Source organism: Leuresthes tenuis, unplaced genomic scaffold (assembly GCF_036924035.1).
Source record: "Leuresthes tenuis unplaced genomic scaffold, fLeuTen1.0.hap1 SCAF_16, whole genome shotgun sequence".
NCBI classification, from domain to species: domain Eukaryota; kingdom Metazoa; phylum Chordata; class Actinopteri; order Atheriniformes; family Atherinopsidae; genus Leuresthes; species Leuresthes tenuis.
Window position 1 is genome coordinate 12,979,715 of NW_027325370.1, and position 20,222 is coordinate 12,999,936.

General features: G+C 39.6%; 1 protein-coding gene and 1 non-coding gene across 4 annotated transcripts in view; one reads left to right on the plus strand and one right to left on the minus strand.

Moving 5' to 3' along the window:
• sema3h (sema domain, immunoglobulin domain (Ig), short basic domain, secreted, (semaphorin) 3H) overlaps nt 1-20,222 on the minus strand; it is a 54,919-nt gene that overhangs the window by 32,693 nt on the left and 2,004 nt on the right. The gene's annotated exons all lie outside the window — the stretch shown is intronic.
• On the plus strand, nt 16,999-17,071 carry trnar-ccu (transfer RNA arginine (anticodon CCU)). The gene has a single exon. It is a non-coding gene; the product is annotated as a tRNA-Arg (tRNA).

Sequence of the window (20,222 nt, forward strand, 5' to 3'; positions counted from 1 at the left end):
TAGCTATGATGCAATAGTCTCAACAGGTAATCAGATACACTGACATCCCAGACAAAAGGTACAAACTTTCCCACACCAGCAGTATCAAACTGACAGTTGTTTGTCTTACTGCCTCATTTCTCTTATCAGGCTGGACACTCAGATCAGACAAAGAAACTGTAATGTATCTTTTGTGAATAAACAATCACAAACACACCCACCCGTACACGCTGATTCACTGTACCTGAGCTACATCTCCGGACAGACTGCAAGATAATAAAACTGCAGATAATGGACACATAGCGCAGATTACATTTTTTAAAATGACTACTCTGCTTCACCATGTAAACTATGAGAACTATGGTACAGGAGATTGTCAGATATATGAGCAAGGACAGGAATCGCACGTCTGACTGTCTTGAGATAACTTTCATATTTCAGCCAAGTCTTCTTCAGTGGACTGCGGCTGGCACTGGCTTAAAAAGCATAAACGTATAAGCAGCACCAGGCATGGCTTCACACGCTGGCAGATCTAAATAGCAGTGTGAAGTAGAGGGAGCTTTTAAAAACATGTTTGAACTTAAAAAGAAAGAATATGCTCACCTAGTTAGTAAATTGAACTGAACATATTCCTGTTTATCAAGCTGTATGTTCCTTCTAAATTTGAAAGGGCAAAATGAGTACATTTCCCAATCCGTGAGTTTATACCTCTCTCAGTGTATTTGGGATAAAACAGCTTCTAATTTACATTTATTGTTGCTCAGTGAAGCTTAAGCACACATAATTGTTTAATTTGATGATTTATCACCTCTCACAATAGCAGCGATATCAGCACACTTTTATTGAAGCGATCATGTATAGTTTTGGACTGTTCAAGTGGAGGGCAGTCATGTGTCGCCTGAGCCTCTGCGGTGATGGATGACACCTCTCAGTTTGTTTCTCCAGCTGTGAAATCTGAACTGACACAGGCTTATGAGGTGCATTATGCACGATATCTTTCAGTTACCCTCCTTTAAAGTATCGCAATTACGTAAAATTCAAGGATGGGCAGTGTCTGAAACAATGAAACATTCAAACCTGGCAGCTTCTACCAGGCTGAATTGTACAGGAGGCGTTGAGGAACCAGTTTTGGTTCAAATGGATCAAAGTTACACTTGTGATTGAGACATGAAAAATGTGTTTTTTCTGTTGTCACACGGGAATACTGACGAATCTGTCTCGATCAGATTTCAACGCAATGTGAAAAAAGTTCAAACCTGTTTAGCTTCTTCTCGAAACAATGAGATGTCATTGTGTTTTTGCTTATTTGTTGCATTCCCCAGTTTGACTCAGAAGTGAAAAAAACAGCACAGCAGGACACAAGCGCCATCTTAGTAGGCCTAGAATTAATCTGGGAATTCTGCTTTAACATCAATGCATCGAAAACATATATATATATATATATATATATATATATATATATATATAAAAAGTCATCAGTTATTCTGAATAACTCAAACTTTGTATCTGTTCTCTAAAATGCTCTCTATGTGTGTGTCGGAGTGTGTAGCATTACACAAAAAATGGCCGAGGTCATATGAAGACACAAGAAAAAGAAAAAAAAGCAGAAGAAAAAAAAGACCAAATTGACAGGCATGGAGAGAAGTAGGACACTGTTGTGTGTAGAACCATAAAATGATGACAGGCTGCATATAATATGCAAGGACAGATATAGACATGCCAAACAGCAGACTGAGGTGAGAGAAAGGCCATCGTCAGCTGAAGCAAATTTGCAGCAGCTCAAGTGTATAGTTGTTTTTTCCAGGTGACAATACAACTATTTAAAGTCTGGTGACACTAAACAACTTGTGCTGAGAAAGCAGGTCCCTGTTCCCTGAACACACTGGAAAAAAAGAAAGATGTTGATGTAAAGTCTTTGCAACATATTGTGCATAACTGAAGATGAAGAAGATGTAACTGGATGGACTGACATCCCACCACCTACCAAAACATAGGCAAAAGATTTGAGTTAAAATTATTTCCCTACATACTTTTCAAAATCAAAACAGTAGTCTTTTAACCATATGCCCACCCACCACTGTGGAGTCAACATACTGTATTTTCAGGCTTTCAGATCAGTACATGACAGACATTTCTTTACCACAATTAAAAAACTTAATATCTGACTATCTACATGTAGTCATTAGGCTTCAGGGTTGCTCAGGTAAGGGCTCTCAACCTTTAACATTCACTCCATTTCAGTTAGTAAATGGATTTTCTCTCACTAAAATTGCCATTAAGCAGGCTTTGGACATCTCCACGGCAACGTGTGTATAAGGTCACATGTGCAACATTTACAGATGTGTTAGAAATTCAGCAGGTATAGAAAATGGATGGGTGGACGTTCATTAGCAGCTACTTCTTCATGTTCTTATTGCTGGTAACAGACAACAAAGAGTGTGGGAGTCTGTGGTGCTTGACTAAATTTACAGAAACTTGAGTCTGACTTGTTTTGACCTTTTCCAGATTCATCCAAATGACGGGTTGACAGGTTTCCACAACGGGAACCAATTAAGAAGTACCATGCTGTGAGCCCATGTGACTTTTCTTTACAGTTCCTGGTCGGTAGATATTGTACAGTCAAGTGAAAAAAATCTGTCTTATTCTTCATCGTATCTGAGCAAGCAACACAGATAAAGGTGACATATTCAAGGAATTAGTACGTAACATTGACCCTTTGCTGTTATTTTCATTGTTTAACATTCATCACACCCTCAAATCCCTAGGAATTGTGGGTTCAGGTTCACAATAACAGGTGAATCCTCTGTTTTGTTATATACTGTAAAATACCTGACATCTAATTATCTATAGGAGCTAAGGAAAACCAAACCCTGTGAGTAGTACCCCCAGTTTTGCCACCTGAGTCCATGTGAAATGAATTATTTCACTGTTAAAAAATGAAAACCATCTATGAGTGATGTAGACCATGCATACATGACTGAATGCCAATACCAAACCCAGCCCAAAAAACCCTGCAGCTACTGCTGCTATAAACATGTGAGCATCTACAAACAGAAAAATATTGTACATATTTGACCCACATGGCAGGCCAGCCAGGAAAAAAGCCTTTGATGTCCAAAAAGAACATTAGTCTGGCAACAGTAACAGTAGACATCTTTGGTGCAGCTTTTTAGGAAAGGAATCTCATACCAACTGTGAGGCTGGAGTGAAAAATTTTATGATTTTGGGGTTTTCTTTAGAGCTTGATGATGATGTAAGGTCATTTGTTTAAAATTTGAGGCTGAAACAAGAAGTAGGCTTTTTGGCAGCATAATGATGCCAAGCAAATCCGCAAAGGAATGGCTCAAAAAGAAGAACTGAAGAGGTATGGAATGGCCTGGATAAAACAAGGATTTAATTCCCATTGAAATGTTAAAGGAGGAGTGTGGGGGGTTTAAAGAGGCATTACATGTAAGAAAATCTTCAAACATCTCTCAACTGAGGGTATTTGGCATGGAAGAGTGGTCAAACATTTCAGCAAGCTAGTGGTGTTGATGTTGATATCCAATTATTCAAAATACACTTCAAGATGCAATGTTGTTAAAGGCTTCAATACGAGCTCCACAGTCCTGATGTGAAATTATATAATCCTAATAAAACCAAATAGTTCTAAGGTCCACTTTTCTTTCTTTCTTTTTTTTTATAATAAATGAAAAATTTACTTGAAATTGAAGTATGAAACCAAGACTTGGTTTTATGGCATCGTAGCACTGTTTTAAACTTTAGACACCCAGAGAAAATAACAATGATTAGGAGAGGAGGAGGAGGGAGGAACAACTGGAGAGGAAGATGAGAAAAATGATAAGCCAAGGTGAGAACGAGAAGAAAATAGACAGATGGGTTAGGACAGCTACGAGATGAGAATGGGAAAAATGTCAAAACATGGTTTGATGATGGACAGATGAGATAGGGAGGGAGTTGGGAGGGGCTAAACAGACTCTGATGGAGAAATTCTGAGAAGGAAACGAATAAATAATGATAGATAATGGTGAGGATGAGCGGGAAGAAGAGGAAAAATGAAAAGACAGAGGGATTGGGCAAGATAGGTTATAAAAGATGGAGGAGAGTGCGCTTGTAAAAAAACAGTTTTGATGACTCCACGGGAGAAATGATGGACAGAAGGATAGATTGAGGAGGAAGTGGAGTCAAACGAGAAAGAAGGGTGGAGGTGAAGAATCGCCGAGGGCAGTGTGGAAAACCGTAGCGCAATAACGAAGTGCAAAATGACAGACAGATACGCGGATGGAGGAAGAAGAGAGGAAGATGGGTTAGAGAGGCAGACGATAAAAGAGACAAAAGGCAAGATGAGTGAGGTAAAATGCTTTGATGACAAGGTGAAAAATGATGATTGGACAGATGATGAGCGAGGAAAAGAGCGGGCTGACAGACTGACTGGGAGAGGGAGAAACCATTACAATATCAGAGGAAAGGTAGAGAAAGTGGTAAAAGTTGAGAAAACAGGCTGGAAAAAAAGAGGACAGGGTGGACAGAAAGAAAGATCGATGCTGAGGACTGAAATTAGAAGAACCACAACATGCTGACAGTCAGACAAAAACACAAGAGATGGATGAGCAGAAAGGAAATGAGTTTATACAAAAAGAGAGGAAGACATGACTCAATAGAAATGTAGAAATAATCTGTAACGGGGAAACAGTCACAGCAGGAGAGAAATGGTCTTGCACACACCAAAGGTGGATAGCAGAAAACTTATGCTTAGCTCAGTGTGAAATCTCGCTGGGTAATTTGTTATTGTTCAGCAAAGCACCAGGGAGGTAAATTGTTTTGTTTCACACAGATTTAGACTTTATTAATCCCAGAAGGGTGCATCAGCAGCATTATAAATTCAACAGAATCTAGGTTTCTGTGTTAGCTGTGTTCAAAGTTTTTGATTTTGTTTTGAATCATCATGATTCACATGATGAGCACAAATTACTCAACTGGAACCTTCCTCCGAACAACTCATAAAAATGTGCAAAGCTGAACAGAAAATGTCTCATGAAGTTTTTGTTAAAAATGTCAGTTTCTTTTTCAACTCAGTTAATAAAATCATGTTTAAACTTTTGTTTTTTTTTCTTAATTTCTCATGTTTACATGTCCAAATACTTCTTAAATACGGATTCTAACTGAAATGTTGAGTTGAGCTACCTGCCTACAAGATCAATATGTAATCAGTGTTATCTAATTACCTAACTCCAAGTCACTCAAAGTTAAATTTTCTTCTGCTGTCGTCCTCTTAACACAAGTTCAGTTACAGAAGATAACCAGAAGTTTCCCCCCCAAAACAGCAACGGTAATCATTCTGATCCAACGAGAAAGGATGTTCAAGACCGCTACCAAAATCCAACGGCTTTACGTTAGTCTATGGATTTCAGAGGGATAAGGAGGCATACTAATGATACATACCATCCTTTGCCTTCAATGCCTTTGCATGAACAGGAAAATTCCAACTACTGACCTTAACCTAAATAAGAAAACGTTCTGATTAAAGTGTTTGCATGAGTTGCAGATAGGATATTCGATTCATATTTCCATTTACTTGTCCAATTAATTATTAATGCCCGTTGTATGAGCCCCCACGCAAACGCAATGTTTGCAAAGGTTCAATAGTATGACATGGAGCATGAGTCTACTGTGGTTTTTCGCTCAGCCAAAAGTTTGTTTTCTTTTTAAACCGCAGCCTTCCTGTTCTGCACTGAATTCCAAACGCCTGGAGTAGGCGTTGTCAGATCTTATGACCGAAACAATATGAAAAGAAGCTTAAAACAAACTGTCGGTGCTCTTAAAAAAGAAAAAGCCAAAAGTTACTCATAATAAGCAGGCCGTGCAACTCTGGCCTGCTACAGCCTGCGTTGTAAAGCAGCAGCGGGTGTCGCAAAATGCCGTGACACTCTGGTGGGGCAAAATATTGAGATTCAGTAGTGTGCTCAACGACATTATATTATGAAGATCAGCATACTCCACATGGCCTAATCCAATTATCGCTTACTGTGAATGTGACCTTAATCGGGTTAAGGTGATCAAGCTATGCTGGCAGTGTCTTATTCAGAGTCAGGTCTTAATCGGGTTAATATCAGAATATTTTGCCTGTGTAAACAAAGCCAATGGACAAATAGAGTTTGAGTAATATTGGTATGCTAACATGTGTGCAAAACAGTAACTATGTGAGGGATCATTATCAGACAACAGTTGGTGGATCTTTACAAAATAAACCAGTGAACCTTCTGCATAGGCAATTTGTTCAGTGTAATATTTAGTTTGTTTTAGTTCTGTGGTGCTTTCAAACATATTTGTGCTGTCATTTGAATGTGCTATTCTTGATAGCGCCCAATGTTTTTCAGCTTGAGTTGAATTGTGAAGACTAGAAACGAAGCAGAAAATCATTCAACATTTTTTAGAAAGACCTTTCATGCGCAGTTGTTGTTGGCCAACAGTGTTTACAAGGCCTAAACTACTTGAATTTCAAGCACATATTCAACTTTTCATATCTACAGCTTCCATTTGAAGGAAGGTTGTTTCTATGAGCCACCCTCTTCACAGGAAATCAAACCCTGGTGGAATTCATGTCTTCCTCTGCCTACTCACGCATCCAGCACTTCACCCGAATTACAGTGTGTGCGCCAGCACAGAGCAGCGTGACCTTGTTTAATTCAATATGAGGGGAAAAACTCAGCTTAATTGAATGTGAAACCACCTCTGCAGTGAAAACACCAGCAACATTCAGCATCTGTTACCATCACGGGTTCCCATCGCGTCAAACAGGCTGAAATACAGCTCCCATTCTCATCTTGGAGTTCATTAAATCGGAATTATAGCAAGTAGGATGAAACTAACCTCACAAAGGGAACCTATATTGGCTTTGTCAACACTTACACAGAAATAAAAGTGCACATTTGCAAAGATGAAAAGTGGCTGCAATCAATGAGTCAGAGTCACTGAAACAAATTTAGATCGCACATCCACACAGTTCTCCGTGTGGTTACACATTCTGTCGTGCTTTCTTTATGTTGCACACACCATCACATGCAAGTGCAGGCATACATAGAATATTTGGAAAACCTTGGCCCCTTCACCCATCTTCCATTTTGACCCTACAAGGAGGAATGGCTCTTATTCAGTATTAAAAACATTCTCTTCTCTATCACACACTCACAAAGACACACTCACCCTTTACTCAGTCATGAAACACCAGCTGCACCCACTCCACCCTAACTCTTGGGACAGTTGCCTTGGTTACTGCAGCCATGCCGACATAATTTGTGTGTGTGTGGGGGGGGGGAGTTGTCGAGGGGTGTCTGTTGGCCTTACTTCCTAACCCTCCGCCCGCCACCACCTACGTCTCACACAAACACAGATGAATGATTTGGCCAACACCTCTCATCAACACTTCGACTACCACACACACACACACAGCAGTTTGGAGTAATGGAGTGTTTCCAAGACATCAAAGCCATTTTGTTAATAAGGGGGGGCGCATAAGCACAGACGAACACAGGCAGATTAAAGACTACCACTCACCACACACATTTAGACGTAGTCAAGATACAAAAACTATCATCTGTGGCCCGAGGCTTGTCTTTTTGCATTCAACAGACTGTGAATACACACAAAGCTGCCAAGACTCGAATCTTCTGCCATTATTGACCAAACAAAGTCATGAAGGTCAACCTATTCTCCTCACAGTCCAGAATTACTTCTGAATGGATGCTTTGAGAAGTGAAAGTGTTGAGAGTGAAAGATTCAGCTTCCGTCACTGGCAGTTTTTAATGATTTTAACTGACCTAGAGGCAATCCATCCTCTTACTCTGCAGCCTTTTCAAAATCTCTGGATTGAAATTGATTTTTCTTTTTTTTTTTTAAACAGCTCACATTTCTCAATGCTTCAAAACGCAGTGAAAGCTGGAAGAATACTTTCATACCGAAATAGGAGGTTATTCTATGGCACAAAGGACATACAGAAAAGAATATTAGAGAAATATCAAACACATCTTTCTACGGTGGGAAGGACTGTTTTTAAAAGTGGCCATAATTGCCATCTGTGAAGAAGCTGTGTAACATATGCTTACTGCTCAGTATATTTCTTCAAAAAAAGGTTTTTCCTCAAACTAGCCAGCAGCTTGTAATTTCACTGAGTGGCCATATAATGACTTCTACAGTGTTCCCTGACTTTCATTCTCCTGCCAGTATGCAAGATCCAAACGTCTCCTTTTACAAAGTGATGAAAATGTCAAGCTCAGATGAATGTTGAAAGCTTTTGATGATGAGTTTCCATAGCAAAACACTGAGTATGACTATTAGCTATTGTTGTGGATGACTCCTACTGGGTGACACAAAACACTGAGCACAGCACGAGACCCCTTGCAACCACTACTTTTCTTCTATGTGGTAAATCCCGTAGAGGGAGAGCTGTGCTTCACATTTAATATTTTCACTGTGAAATTTCTTCCTTTTTTTCGTGGTAGCAGCGCACAGCCTTCGTCCGAATTTCTTAAAGGTTGAGCTCAGTTTAATGAGAAGTTCGATAAAACAGAGAAAATGAGGGTAACGCGGTTGTGACAGCAAACACAACTTGCTTGTGCTGGTCACTGAGAGCAGCTCAATCTGTTCACACACTTGTAAGTGCACACACACGCGCTTGCTGAGTGAGTGCAGCCACTCTTATCAGCGTCAAGCTGACAGGAGGGTCAATGAGGGTCCTGACCTCTGATCGGAGCCAATTGGCCTCTGACTCCTGTCACTGGGAATCAAAGACGGGAAAGGTTAAGATGTAAAGGAACAGACATGCTAAGACATAATCCTACAGGCCCATGAATGCATGCACACAGAAAATGTCTGCGCATGAATGGTTCCTTTATATTAGCAAGTTTCTGTCTGACCATGTTTGCTTGTCTAGGTGTTTTGTTGACATAATGTTCATTTATGTGTGAGCGGATGAGCATGTGTGTTTGTCAGTGGGTAGGTATTTTTATCCATGGTGAACATTAGATTAAAAGTTGCTGGTCATGGGAGCTCTGATGGACCTCGATGTGATTACAGCAAATGTGTGGCGTGTGATGCAGCTAAGAACATTCCTGCAATGCACAACATTCACTCCTACACACACACATGCGTGCACAGACTTCAAATGTTTCTGTGTGCTGGCACACCCCTGAACGCAGACACCTGCATATGAGCAAAAAGGCTCAATCCAACAGTGCAGGTAAATGATCCAAGATGGCGCTTCTGTTTATTAACTAGTTGGCAAATTAATGCTTTCAGACTCGTGGCAGTTATTCCAAATGTAAAACCTGCTACAGATCTGCCCTATGCTGCTTTTTACATAAGTCTGACAGATAGAAATGCACAAAAGCAGAGCTACTAAGTTTCCATGACACATCGGCTGAATTCAGATTACATAGCACTAATTCACAACAAAAAGGCATCTCGAGGTACTTTACGTAACAACTCAACAATTCTCTCTGAGCAAGCACTTGGAAACAGTTTATCTTAAACTAATCATCAGCTCTGTCTGCTTTATGTCATTTGGTGCGCGGTGCAAATAGCAATCATATGATACAAAAGTAGTGACTTTCAAATCAATTCATTGCACTCTGATTTGATTTCAAGTAACAGCTGAGCAGTGTATCACACAAGAAAGTCAAAGTCAAGATGGATAAATGTTATAGAATCTGAATCTGATCAAAAATCAAGCTGCAAGTTGTTTCTGATCAGCGAGCAGGTGTCTGCCTCGACTGTTTAAATACGTAGAGTGTACAGCAGCTCCAGTCTGAAACTTCTACACCAGATCCCATCTGCTGCCTGGACCAGTGCCCCACTTTTTCAATTTTAAAGAAAGTTGTCTGGAACATTTACTGGTTTCCTCCTTTACCCATGCTCCACCTCTCCATCAAGTTTAATGAAAACTACAATGATCTCATACCTCTATTTCTGCCCTCGCCTTGGCAAAGTTCAGCCTGTTCTAAGGTGTGAGTTATCGTACTCTGGTAATAGGTGGCAACTGGTTTGAAGACAAACAACTGGTGAACAACCTTATGTATAAAGGGGGTCGGCCAGACTGAACTGTAAACATGCCATTGTGTTGCTCTAATCAGAAGAATCCATGCCAGCACCTTTGTTGTTGTGATGTATATATTTTTTTGTCATAGCATTTGTCTTTTGGAACTTTTGTTCAAAACCAATTTAGGCAGTGATATAAGTTTTCCTTGTTATTTCATTAGAAATCAACAATAAATTATGTTAAAACTGAACAGTCAACACGTTTGGGAAGATTTAGACGAATATCATATGTCTATGTTTGAGTTCCATCTTATAATCATTTCTCTGTGATATTCAAGATGTGCTCTCGTGCATATGACCAGCTCTGAGCTCACTTATAATTGTCCGAGTGAGATACCAAAAACACAGGCCCAGCAGAGGAAAGAAGTGTGACAGGAAATAATGAATTTGGCATACAGTTTGATGAACATCAGCACAGCTTTTCCATGCTGGCATCACAAGCACAAATCAGGGCTGAGGCGATGTCCTGGTCTGCAGACCGATGGGCAGGTGTGCTCAATTATTTCACACTTTATGAACAGTGACGAGTTTTAAGAAAGTAAGTTTGCAATCTGAAAGCAAGGCTTCCAACATATTTTGAGCAGAAGTTTGAACACTGAAATATGAGTGACAAATAGGGTCAAACTGAAAGGGGGCATGATGCAGGAATGCCTTTGTTCTGCTGCTGATGCCATTTCAAATGTTATCTCTCTCACATGAGTCCAAGTTTGTTATTTTCCTTATTGCCAGATCTACATCTGCATACACACACAAACACATGCACACAAGCTACACTTATCATTAATCTATCCAATTATTCTCTGACAGCCTAAAGCATTGTCTATCTGACAGCATTAGGAAACTACACTTTGAGTGTACTCTTTTTTTGTGTGTTTCTTCTTGTGCATCTGTCTCTGTCCGTCTGCTTGTCTGCTCACTGACCCCCAGGGAACTTCAGCTGTCTGGTGCAACGTTCCCAAAGGGAGGACTTTCTTGGCTCCACCACCAGAGGGGGTGGGGGGGGGCTGTATTAAAGAAAGGGGGGGGGGCGCAAGGAAACCGGGGCACATTTCCTGTGGAAATGGGGTTATCACTTCACCAATTACTGGTGCAATTACAGTGGTAGGTCTGCAGAAGCCTGGGAACAAAGCCCATCAGCCCACAGATGGGCACTCATGTGGAGACGTGAGCACACAAAAACATTTTTTCCAACACGCATGTCCGCATACATGAGTGTTAGCTATCTAAATCTCCCTGTCTGTCTGTGATTTTCCATGCCAAGATCACACCACTAAAGTGACTAACTGTGTTGGATAGAGTGTCTCTGGTGTTTTAACCTCTTGCTGTGACAGAATGGCAGAATTCACAATGAATAATCACGGTGTTTGAAATTCTGACATGGTTTTCTTTCCACTGTCGCATTGCTAGATTTAGCAGATGGAGGATACAAAATGAATTCTGAAATCCAGCATTCATTTTTTTCCCCCTAACACCAAGTCTTCACAACTGACCACTTTGTGGTCTGATCTCTGCACTCTGATGCTGGCATTGCCAGTCATTAAATCATAGTAACATTTTTTTCTTTAAATAATATGAATCATCTTGCGACCTGTCAAATTCATCACTTCTTGGGAGAGGGCTTGACCACAGTTTTGGAAGCACTATAAAAATAAAAAAAAAAAGTAAAAAATACAGACACAAACAGTCTTTTTATTGCTTTTTACTGTTCCACTTTGACTTAAATCCTCTCACGCACACCCATACCACAGCAGAACAAGAGCCAAACACACAGAGACACTACGCCTGGACTGTGTCACCAGCAGAGCAGACCCACGTGGACAGTTCAACCTTTGACCTTTCCATGAATGATTATTCATCATCATCATCAGACTGTTCGGTTTGGGTCACCATGCAGCAACATTTACGCACAATACAATCCATTCACTGTTTACGTTTAATCTAATTTATTTTTTCATTTCCATTTGTCTGGGAGGAGGTTTGCTGGTTGTTTTCTTTTCTTTACGTTCACACAGTTACACTCGATGCTCAACAAAGTTGTTTAAGACCTTTGCTCATGGCTACATTGACAGACTTTGAAAGTGAGTAGCTATCATACTTGGTCTTCTCTCTCTTCTAAATCTTTTAAACCTATTTCAGGATTATTTTCTTTTGATAACTTTTTCACAACCCAATATATAAGCAAAGCAACAATATTGCAGGAACCTCTGCTCTGTTTTTAACTATGTTAGTTTCCTAAAACCCTTGAGACAATCATTCTTTAGTAAATTCATCGAAATAGGTAATCTGTTTGTCTGATTAATTAAAAAAAGCAGCTTTTTCTGTTACATACACGTTTATTTCATTATGCTGTGTTGTGGTAATAAGGTACCAGCTTTCATAGAAACAAATAAGAGGAGAGAGCAAAACTGAAGCAAAACCATTGAAATATAGTGACTAATGCTTAATCAAATCAAGCCTCAGTAAAACTCAGTATGTTGGTAGCTTTTGTCAACATTTGGAAGGCGATCTGCAGTGTGTGTGTGTTAGTGATTTCACAACTAAGCAGATCAGAGACAGCTGCAATTTATTTATTTTTATTTTTTTACATTTTTGAGAGCTACTTTCATACATTTGGTCATAGTTTGGTGACATTTTTCCATAACATGACAAACTCAGGATTTCTTTATGTTTTACTCAGACTTTAAGCTTCAGCAGAAGACAGAAGCAGTGATGGATGTAAATGACACCAAAACTTGGAAGAAACTTTGAGTATACCATAAACCAGGCTGGTATTTGTTAACTGAATCCACTTTTCAAGCGTGCTTTAGATTTTGTTTCAATATCGTATGTCACTGTTCTGCCACTGAGGCTAAGACTTGATGTTTATGACACTGCAGTGGATTTGTGCCCAGTAGAAACAATCAGAGGCTTGACTGGGGACTCTCAGGGAAATCATATTAAGGTTCCCTCACAGAGTAGTTACTGCAGCAAAAGATAAATAAGTCAACGCTTTGCTAGAGCTTACAAATGTCCACACCCGAGTGAAAAATTGCTGCAGTCTTTGGCTTTTACTTCTTGGCTCAGCCTCAAAGTGTATACATACAGCCATACAGCATGAGTGAGGAAAACTAGCCATAAAAATATCCCTACATTTTACAAATTGGCAGCCATGAAAAAAGTAGCTGTTCTGTGAAGGTTATGGATAGTCAGGACCGTGATTTACAGTCAGCTCTGAGGGTCAGTTTCATGAAGGAATACTGCTTTAAAGCCAAGCTTGATGATTAAACCCCATATCTGTCACTCTACATCCTCTCGTTTTTAAACAGGAAAAGGAAGTCCGACTTTTAACCTTTTGTGGCACTTGTCTGATCTTTCCATCACTGACAAAACGGAGAGAATCACATTCTTGTGGTTTCTTCTTCTTTATGTGGCCATGGGAACATCATTTTGGTAACATCAAAGGTTGAGAATCAAATATTTTCTTTTGGTGGACATGAAGAACTAATCTGATCGATCAATCTATTGTCTTCTCAGTCGAATTAGGAATATACTTTGCTTTAAATAGGAAAGGAATTCAACAGTTTTTCAACATGAGAACCAGGGTTTAAACCCTCTGTGGCAAAAACAATAAACACGTCTGAGGTGCCTTTTTTTGCAAGACCAATACATTGATTTGGCAGTCAAGTGAAAATACATGAGAAATAACAATAACATAAGCACACGCGGGTATTGCTGGGAACAATCTTAAATAAACCTTTGGAGTATCCACTACATCCACACGTCCTCGTATCCAGCTCCAGCTTGCCCTAATCTACAGCTAATGAGGTAAATTAATGGTCAGAGTTAGTCTAGCACTGTTGATCCCATCTGCTTCTGGTTTCCAAGTCAAGTGTGCCTTTGTGGATTAAACTCCTTAAAGCTGCTAAAGTGAAAGGAATGCTGTGAGAAATATACATCTGCTCAGGGCTGAAAATAGAGGCAATAAAAGACATCGAGATAATTTCATGACATAATGATAAATTTAGTCCAAAAAGTCAGCTCACTGAAAAAAATGCAGGCAACTTTTAGTGCTTTCATTGAGGCCTTTTATTTAGTTTTTACTCAGTCTAACTTTAAGTGAGCAGAAGCATAGAGTTCGATTCCCAGGTCACTTGTAAAAACACCACCCAAATTACAGAAATAAAAACTTCTCTCAAATGTCTTGAAAGCTATATCATAAAGCTATGACACACAGTAAGAACCAGGGGGGAGTATTAAGAAACACAGCACTAGAATATAGAGGGCAGGTCAGACTGGAGCAAATTAATACTTAAGGGAAATGGAAGAAATTTGATGCTAGTGGATTTTAGCTTAATTACAGGCTCCAGGCTAAAGATAACCTCTGATATTAACTCCAGAAACCTCTCGAGGGTAAATTTACGGCATGTCCACTGTTGTCAGAGGTTGTTGTTGCCAAAACAACGCTGCAATTATACAAATTTACCAACTCTGTCCAGAAAGAGTAGAAAACCCTCCAGCTCTGAGCCACTTATTCATGCTTTTTTTAAGTCTTGGTAACTACTTAACATTTGCAAGGACATTTAACAAGGTCTTCCAACTATTCTTCTAAAGTAATTTTTAGCAGCTGGAGACATTTAAAAAGTTTTCACATTACAAATGTGGCTTACAGCTATACTTTACATTTTGCCAAATTAGTCTGCTTGCAAAGAGCAAATTAAAGACCTTCCAGGGAAAAAGCCCATCTTTATTTGCAGTTTTCTGAAATGTGGGATGAGCAGCGAGCTACAGTTTGATTTGAATATTGACAAGCAATGGTAGAGTCACTGTTGGGGACCGGCTCCTTTTGAATTAATAATAGAGTATCCTGATTCTGTGCCAGATTAATGTCCCAGTGAAATCCACATATCAGCAACATCCCCAGCCTAGAGCTGGCCTAGATAGGAACAGATCTGAAAGAATGAATGAATAAAGAAGTATCTTTTGATTTTTAGAATTTCTCTGAAATCTTTTGTGGTTTATTACAGAACTCCTCACAGAAAAAAGAAGGTGAGGTCGGAGAAAGAGAGGTAAGATGGGTAATATGCAACATGCACAGGAACAAGTTACATATGAGGAAATCATATATCTTCAAGTGTCACCTAAACAAATTAAATAAAAATCAAACTGTTTATCTCTTAGGGATAGATTCAAAGTTTGTGGATTATCCTCAATACTTTATGGTAACAGATACCAAAGTACAGACCTAACACTGTGTTCCTGAGATGATGGGAGACCAAACATTTGTATGATGTGCTTAGAAAAATGCCCAGAATAGCCTGTCAAGTCAGAAGGGAATTAGTTTGAATTCATACAATGCATTTTGTACTTTCAACAGCACACCGCCCAGAAACCAAACCCGTGTGTTCAATAGTAATGCAATATATAAGCCAACAAGTACAATATGTAAAGTGAAACCTTCTGACATGTGTTCTAAAGAGTTTATTTTTCAGTGCACACTGAGCTGAGGGGTGTCTGAGAAATGCTGCTCCATTTTTCAGCTCCGTAATGTCCTTCAACTCGGTTAGAAAACAAAGCGTTTATCTGGGTTGTGTATGGAAGCAGCTGTATCAATTTCAACATGCGTACTGATCAATAAAAATCAGGCACATGAAAATAGAAATGTATGTGAATATATTGTAGCTGCAGCTTTCATTTGTGCAATAAATCTATGTTTCTATGAAGAAACCAAAACTGACACACAAGCATAACAAAACCTTACTTTTACATAATCATTTATCCAGAGAAAGGCAGTAGATCAACTTTAGACAACTACCACAAGCAGTCAGCAGTATAGAGATGAAAAATCTCCATTCATGTACCCCCGCCCAAAAAAAAAACAAACCCAAAAAAAAAAAAAACATCACAAGTAATCTTAATACTATGTAGTGACTAACCAGCTCTGGTACAGCTATTCGTGAAGTGACTGCTGTATGAATAAAACATGACTCTACCTCTGTGTGAGTTAATAGATTCAATCTGACTTAATAAACCAGCCAGAGCTTTACCATTTGACTAAATGATGTTTTTATTCTCATGAATTTGAAAGGTTGTGCTCATGGAGTGACTGTATGCATCCGCTGATAATGGGCTTATGTAGGATATATTTTTTTGCAACTGTTCATACTGTGCATGTGCATCTGTGCTCGTGTTTAAAGATCTACTTATGACTGCATGTGTGTGCAGCTGCAGTCTCTTGCACGTGCTTGTGTTAAACAAGTCTTGTGTGCATGTTCTTTCCTATGTCTACTGGATACGTTTCACTAAACACTTTGCATGTAAATGTCTCCTATATATATTTCTGTGTGTGTTTGTGAGCAGTAAACAGATGCTATTTCTAACTGCCATCTATCATCAAGACAATCACAGTATCATTCTCTGAATCACTGGGATAATGGACTCATTACACTCAAGTGTGTGTGGTCTGTATGCATATTAGCCCGGGAGTTTGAGTGAATAACCGGAATAATTTAGTCATTAAGAGACAGGTTGGAGGTAGGAAGAAATCCGGATCAGGCATGTATTTAAATATTTTGGCTGAGTCCCTTATGACTTTGTAAGCAGCAGAGTGATGGGCCCTTAACCCAGCAGGATAGGTGAAAATCAACCCCAGTGTTATCTTGGCACTGAGCTGGTTGGTGTGACTCTAGCAGTGTAGTACCCGTGTCTCTCAGAGGCTTAAATTCGTTGAGCAGGCTTTTCTTCAATAACTTGTAACCCTAATCTAAGGCTTGTAGGTTTCAATCCAAGATAGTGTGAGTGACAGCAGTGTGTCACATATATGGTGTCTGTAAGTTTGGAGGTCAAGAAAACTGATGAGCACAGGCAGTATTGTTTCAGTACATCACTAGAACCAGGGTTCTATAGAACTGAGTCGAGTCGAGTTCAGTTCATGGATCAGTGGGTCCCGCAGCCCCAGTGGCCTAATGGATAAGGCACTGGCCTCCTAAGCCAGGGATTGTGGGTTCGAGTCCCATCTGGGGTGTTGTGTTTTCCTAACTAGATGACAGATCCAAGTTGCAAAAACCGTATGACGGACAGATACCTCAGGAATCTGAATCGGATTCGTACAAAAAACATTTACAGATGAAATTGTTCCATCATCTTTGTCAGCTATTACCCATATGACAATGAGAGAATCCCCATGGACTGCAGATTGTGTGCAACAGCGATATATCCTGCTAAAATACAATGATAGTAGTAAGAGCACAATGTACTTTATCTGCAGGCTGTACGTTACTCATCTCGTTGTCTGATTTATGTACATTCAGTTTTTAGTACAGCCAAAGAGCATTATTTGGGTAATACTCCCTGTCACTCTAAAACACAGTAATGCAGTGATTTTGTGCAAAAAATGTAGTCCTTAGCCAAGAACTTGTGGTTTGAGTCATGGCTAAGGAGGCTGATGGCAGAGCAGCATGGAAGAAATAAGTTGGGGCCATAACTAAGAATCATCCTCTGTAAACAAAGCAGGGGATCAGTCTTAAAGACATTTCAGTTACTCAGGGAGCCAACTTGACATTTTAAGTCTAGTATTTGGTCCACCTTAATGACAGACAGTGACAAAGTAACTGTGAACAATAAACACAGTTTGTTCTACTTTACAGATTACAAGTTTTATGTTTTCTATAACTTCTTTTTCTTCTATTTGTCTTCACCATTTATTGTTGTCTCTTTGCCAGCGACCTTCTCTGACCACTTATAACATTCAAAAGGAATTTCGGTGCCACCCATATTTTTGCCTTTGTTTAGACCTTCACTGACAGGGGAACACCCATCACAACAAACTCCATGCTTACAATTTATGAAGTGAACTTTCTGCAAAAAATGATGAAGCCAGGACCAAACAATTGTGGTCTGAATTCCAGCTGGGGTGAGTGACAGCTCTGCAGCACAGAAAAAGGTTGCTGGGGCCATAAAGCAGAGGACAACAACAACTTGCAAACAATACTGCTCCATTACATGTGTCTCGTGGTCCTACTGTTTTTTAAAGGACGTTACCATGTTTGCTATATTATAATGTTACTTTTCTAAATATTGCTTCATTGGGAGCTATTTGAAAAAGGTGATTCCATCTTTTGTTATAATCAATAACTCTTCTTTTTGTAGGAGAGGCACAAAGGGAGTGGGCCGAGTCCATTCCTGGAGGTCAGCGAGACATTGTTGCTTCATGACATTGCTGCTTTTTGTCTCATGGTCCCAATGTCATTTGGTGTTCATGTCTCAACATTGTCCGAAATGTATGTCAAAGAACTCTTTATGGAGGCCCCAGTGGCCTAATGGATAAGGCCCTGGTCTCCTAAGGCAGGGATTATAGGTTTGAGCTCCATCTGGGGTGATTGAAAGCTCAATGATATAACAACAGCTTGCTGGGTTCATAACCCACAGGAACCTGCAGGTTTTCTGGGGTTACATTCCCTAGACCACAACAATAAACTAACTTTGGTTAGGAAATGTCATTTGACTTGACAAAGGCCAAAGTGCACATATCATATATGTGTTAAATCGATTTGAGTTCATCTTTTTTTAAGTGTTTGGCTCACTGGGATCTGAATGCAAAGTGCAGCATAAAGGAATGCCAACATTTTATCTTGTTTATTTCCATTTTTTGTATCATATAATTTCATTGTTAGATTTTTCTATTATTTTTCATCTTTCTTTGCTACTTTATTTATTCTGATTATACTCTACATACTATATCATTATTTCACTGTTAAATCAGTGGACTCTGCTTGGTTCTGCTTCTGCTTCACAGTCACACCCAATTTTCTTCACCGATGGGGTGAAATACATTATTTCTATGTCAGACCCCACATATCTTTTTTTTTTTTTGTTTAGCAATTAGTTATCTGCTATGAGTACCAGAGATCAAGGAAAATCCTAATGTTCAATGTCTCTGAACTGCCAAACAACCTCAGAGTCAAAGTCTTTAAGTGGAGCTGAAATCCTTTTCGACAGCAATTACAGCAATTTCATTACAAAAAATCTCCGCCCTCTGTCTGAGGAAAACCTCTGTGGTGATGAGAAGGGAAATAAGCACAGTATAGAGCTCCCACAGAGAGAAAGAAAGAGCAAACGCACACACACAGACATGATGGTGGACATTACAATCCCTTCACATGTTCTTTTAAGGTCTTTGTCCAAAGACAGGCAAATTGGAATCTGCAGATTACAACACTTACAGACCTCTTCTATTCAAAGACACGAGGATTCACCTCAGCAGAACACACTACGAAGGGGTGGGCAGAGATACTGAGAATAAAGTAGCTCTGTTTATGGACATATACAAAAGCTTTCGTGTTGAAACTTAACTAGACATGCGAATGTCTAAAAGTGCACAGACACTTTTATATAAACTGAGCGCACAACCACACAGTCATGCTCAAGGACACACAGTTATAGGTGACTTAACTCCCACACATGCAGCTTCTTTAGCAGTTCTTCACATTTTCACATTCAGATCTCATTAAAGCTAAATTCCCACCTGAGAGGATCCAAAAAGGTTCCTCTTCTCCTTTTCTCTGTCCTTTCTAGGTCAGGATTCATCGATTCCAGCCTCATGTAACACTACATTATGAGTTTCATCTTATGTAAGAAGGTGTAATCATTTGGTTTCTCACTCTATGGTGGTTCTGGATTAAAGGGAGCTGAGTTTACCTTTGTGTAACTTAAGGCCTGGATGCTACAAAAGTCCCTCTAATTTGAAGGGGATTCCCCCTAAATAGAGCTAAGAGGGCAAACAATCAAATTCCAAATCCTATTTTAATTACAAGAAGCACATCTTTGCTTTCCCATTACTTGTGAGCTGTCACGTTTTTCATCTGCAAGCAACAAAACACCCAACATGGGTCAAAGTGTTAAGTCCTACCCTATTCTGAGGAGCAGGATGCTTAAGGGCAATTCCAAGACCATCAAATGCACCCTCTGTCACGCATTCATCATGTTCAAATCCTCCTATTCTCCAGTTGGAAAACCCAACCCAGTTGCTGCTCCCACAAGGTCAAGACGTGAAGCGTAACTATTGACAGCTGATGCAGCGCCACAGCAACCTTTATTGGTCCAAATCAACCTCTCATTGGCAGAAGCTGAGCTCCTGTTCAACACGAGAATGCTGATTCAACAGTGTGCGCTTATTC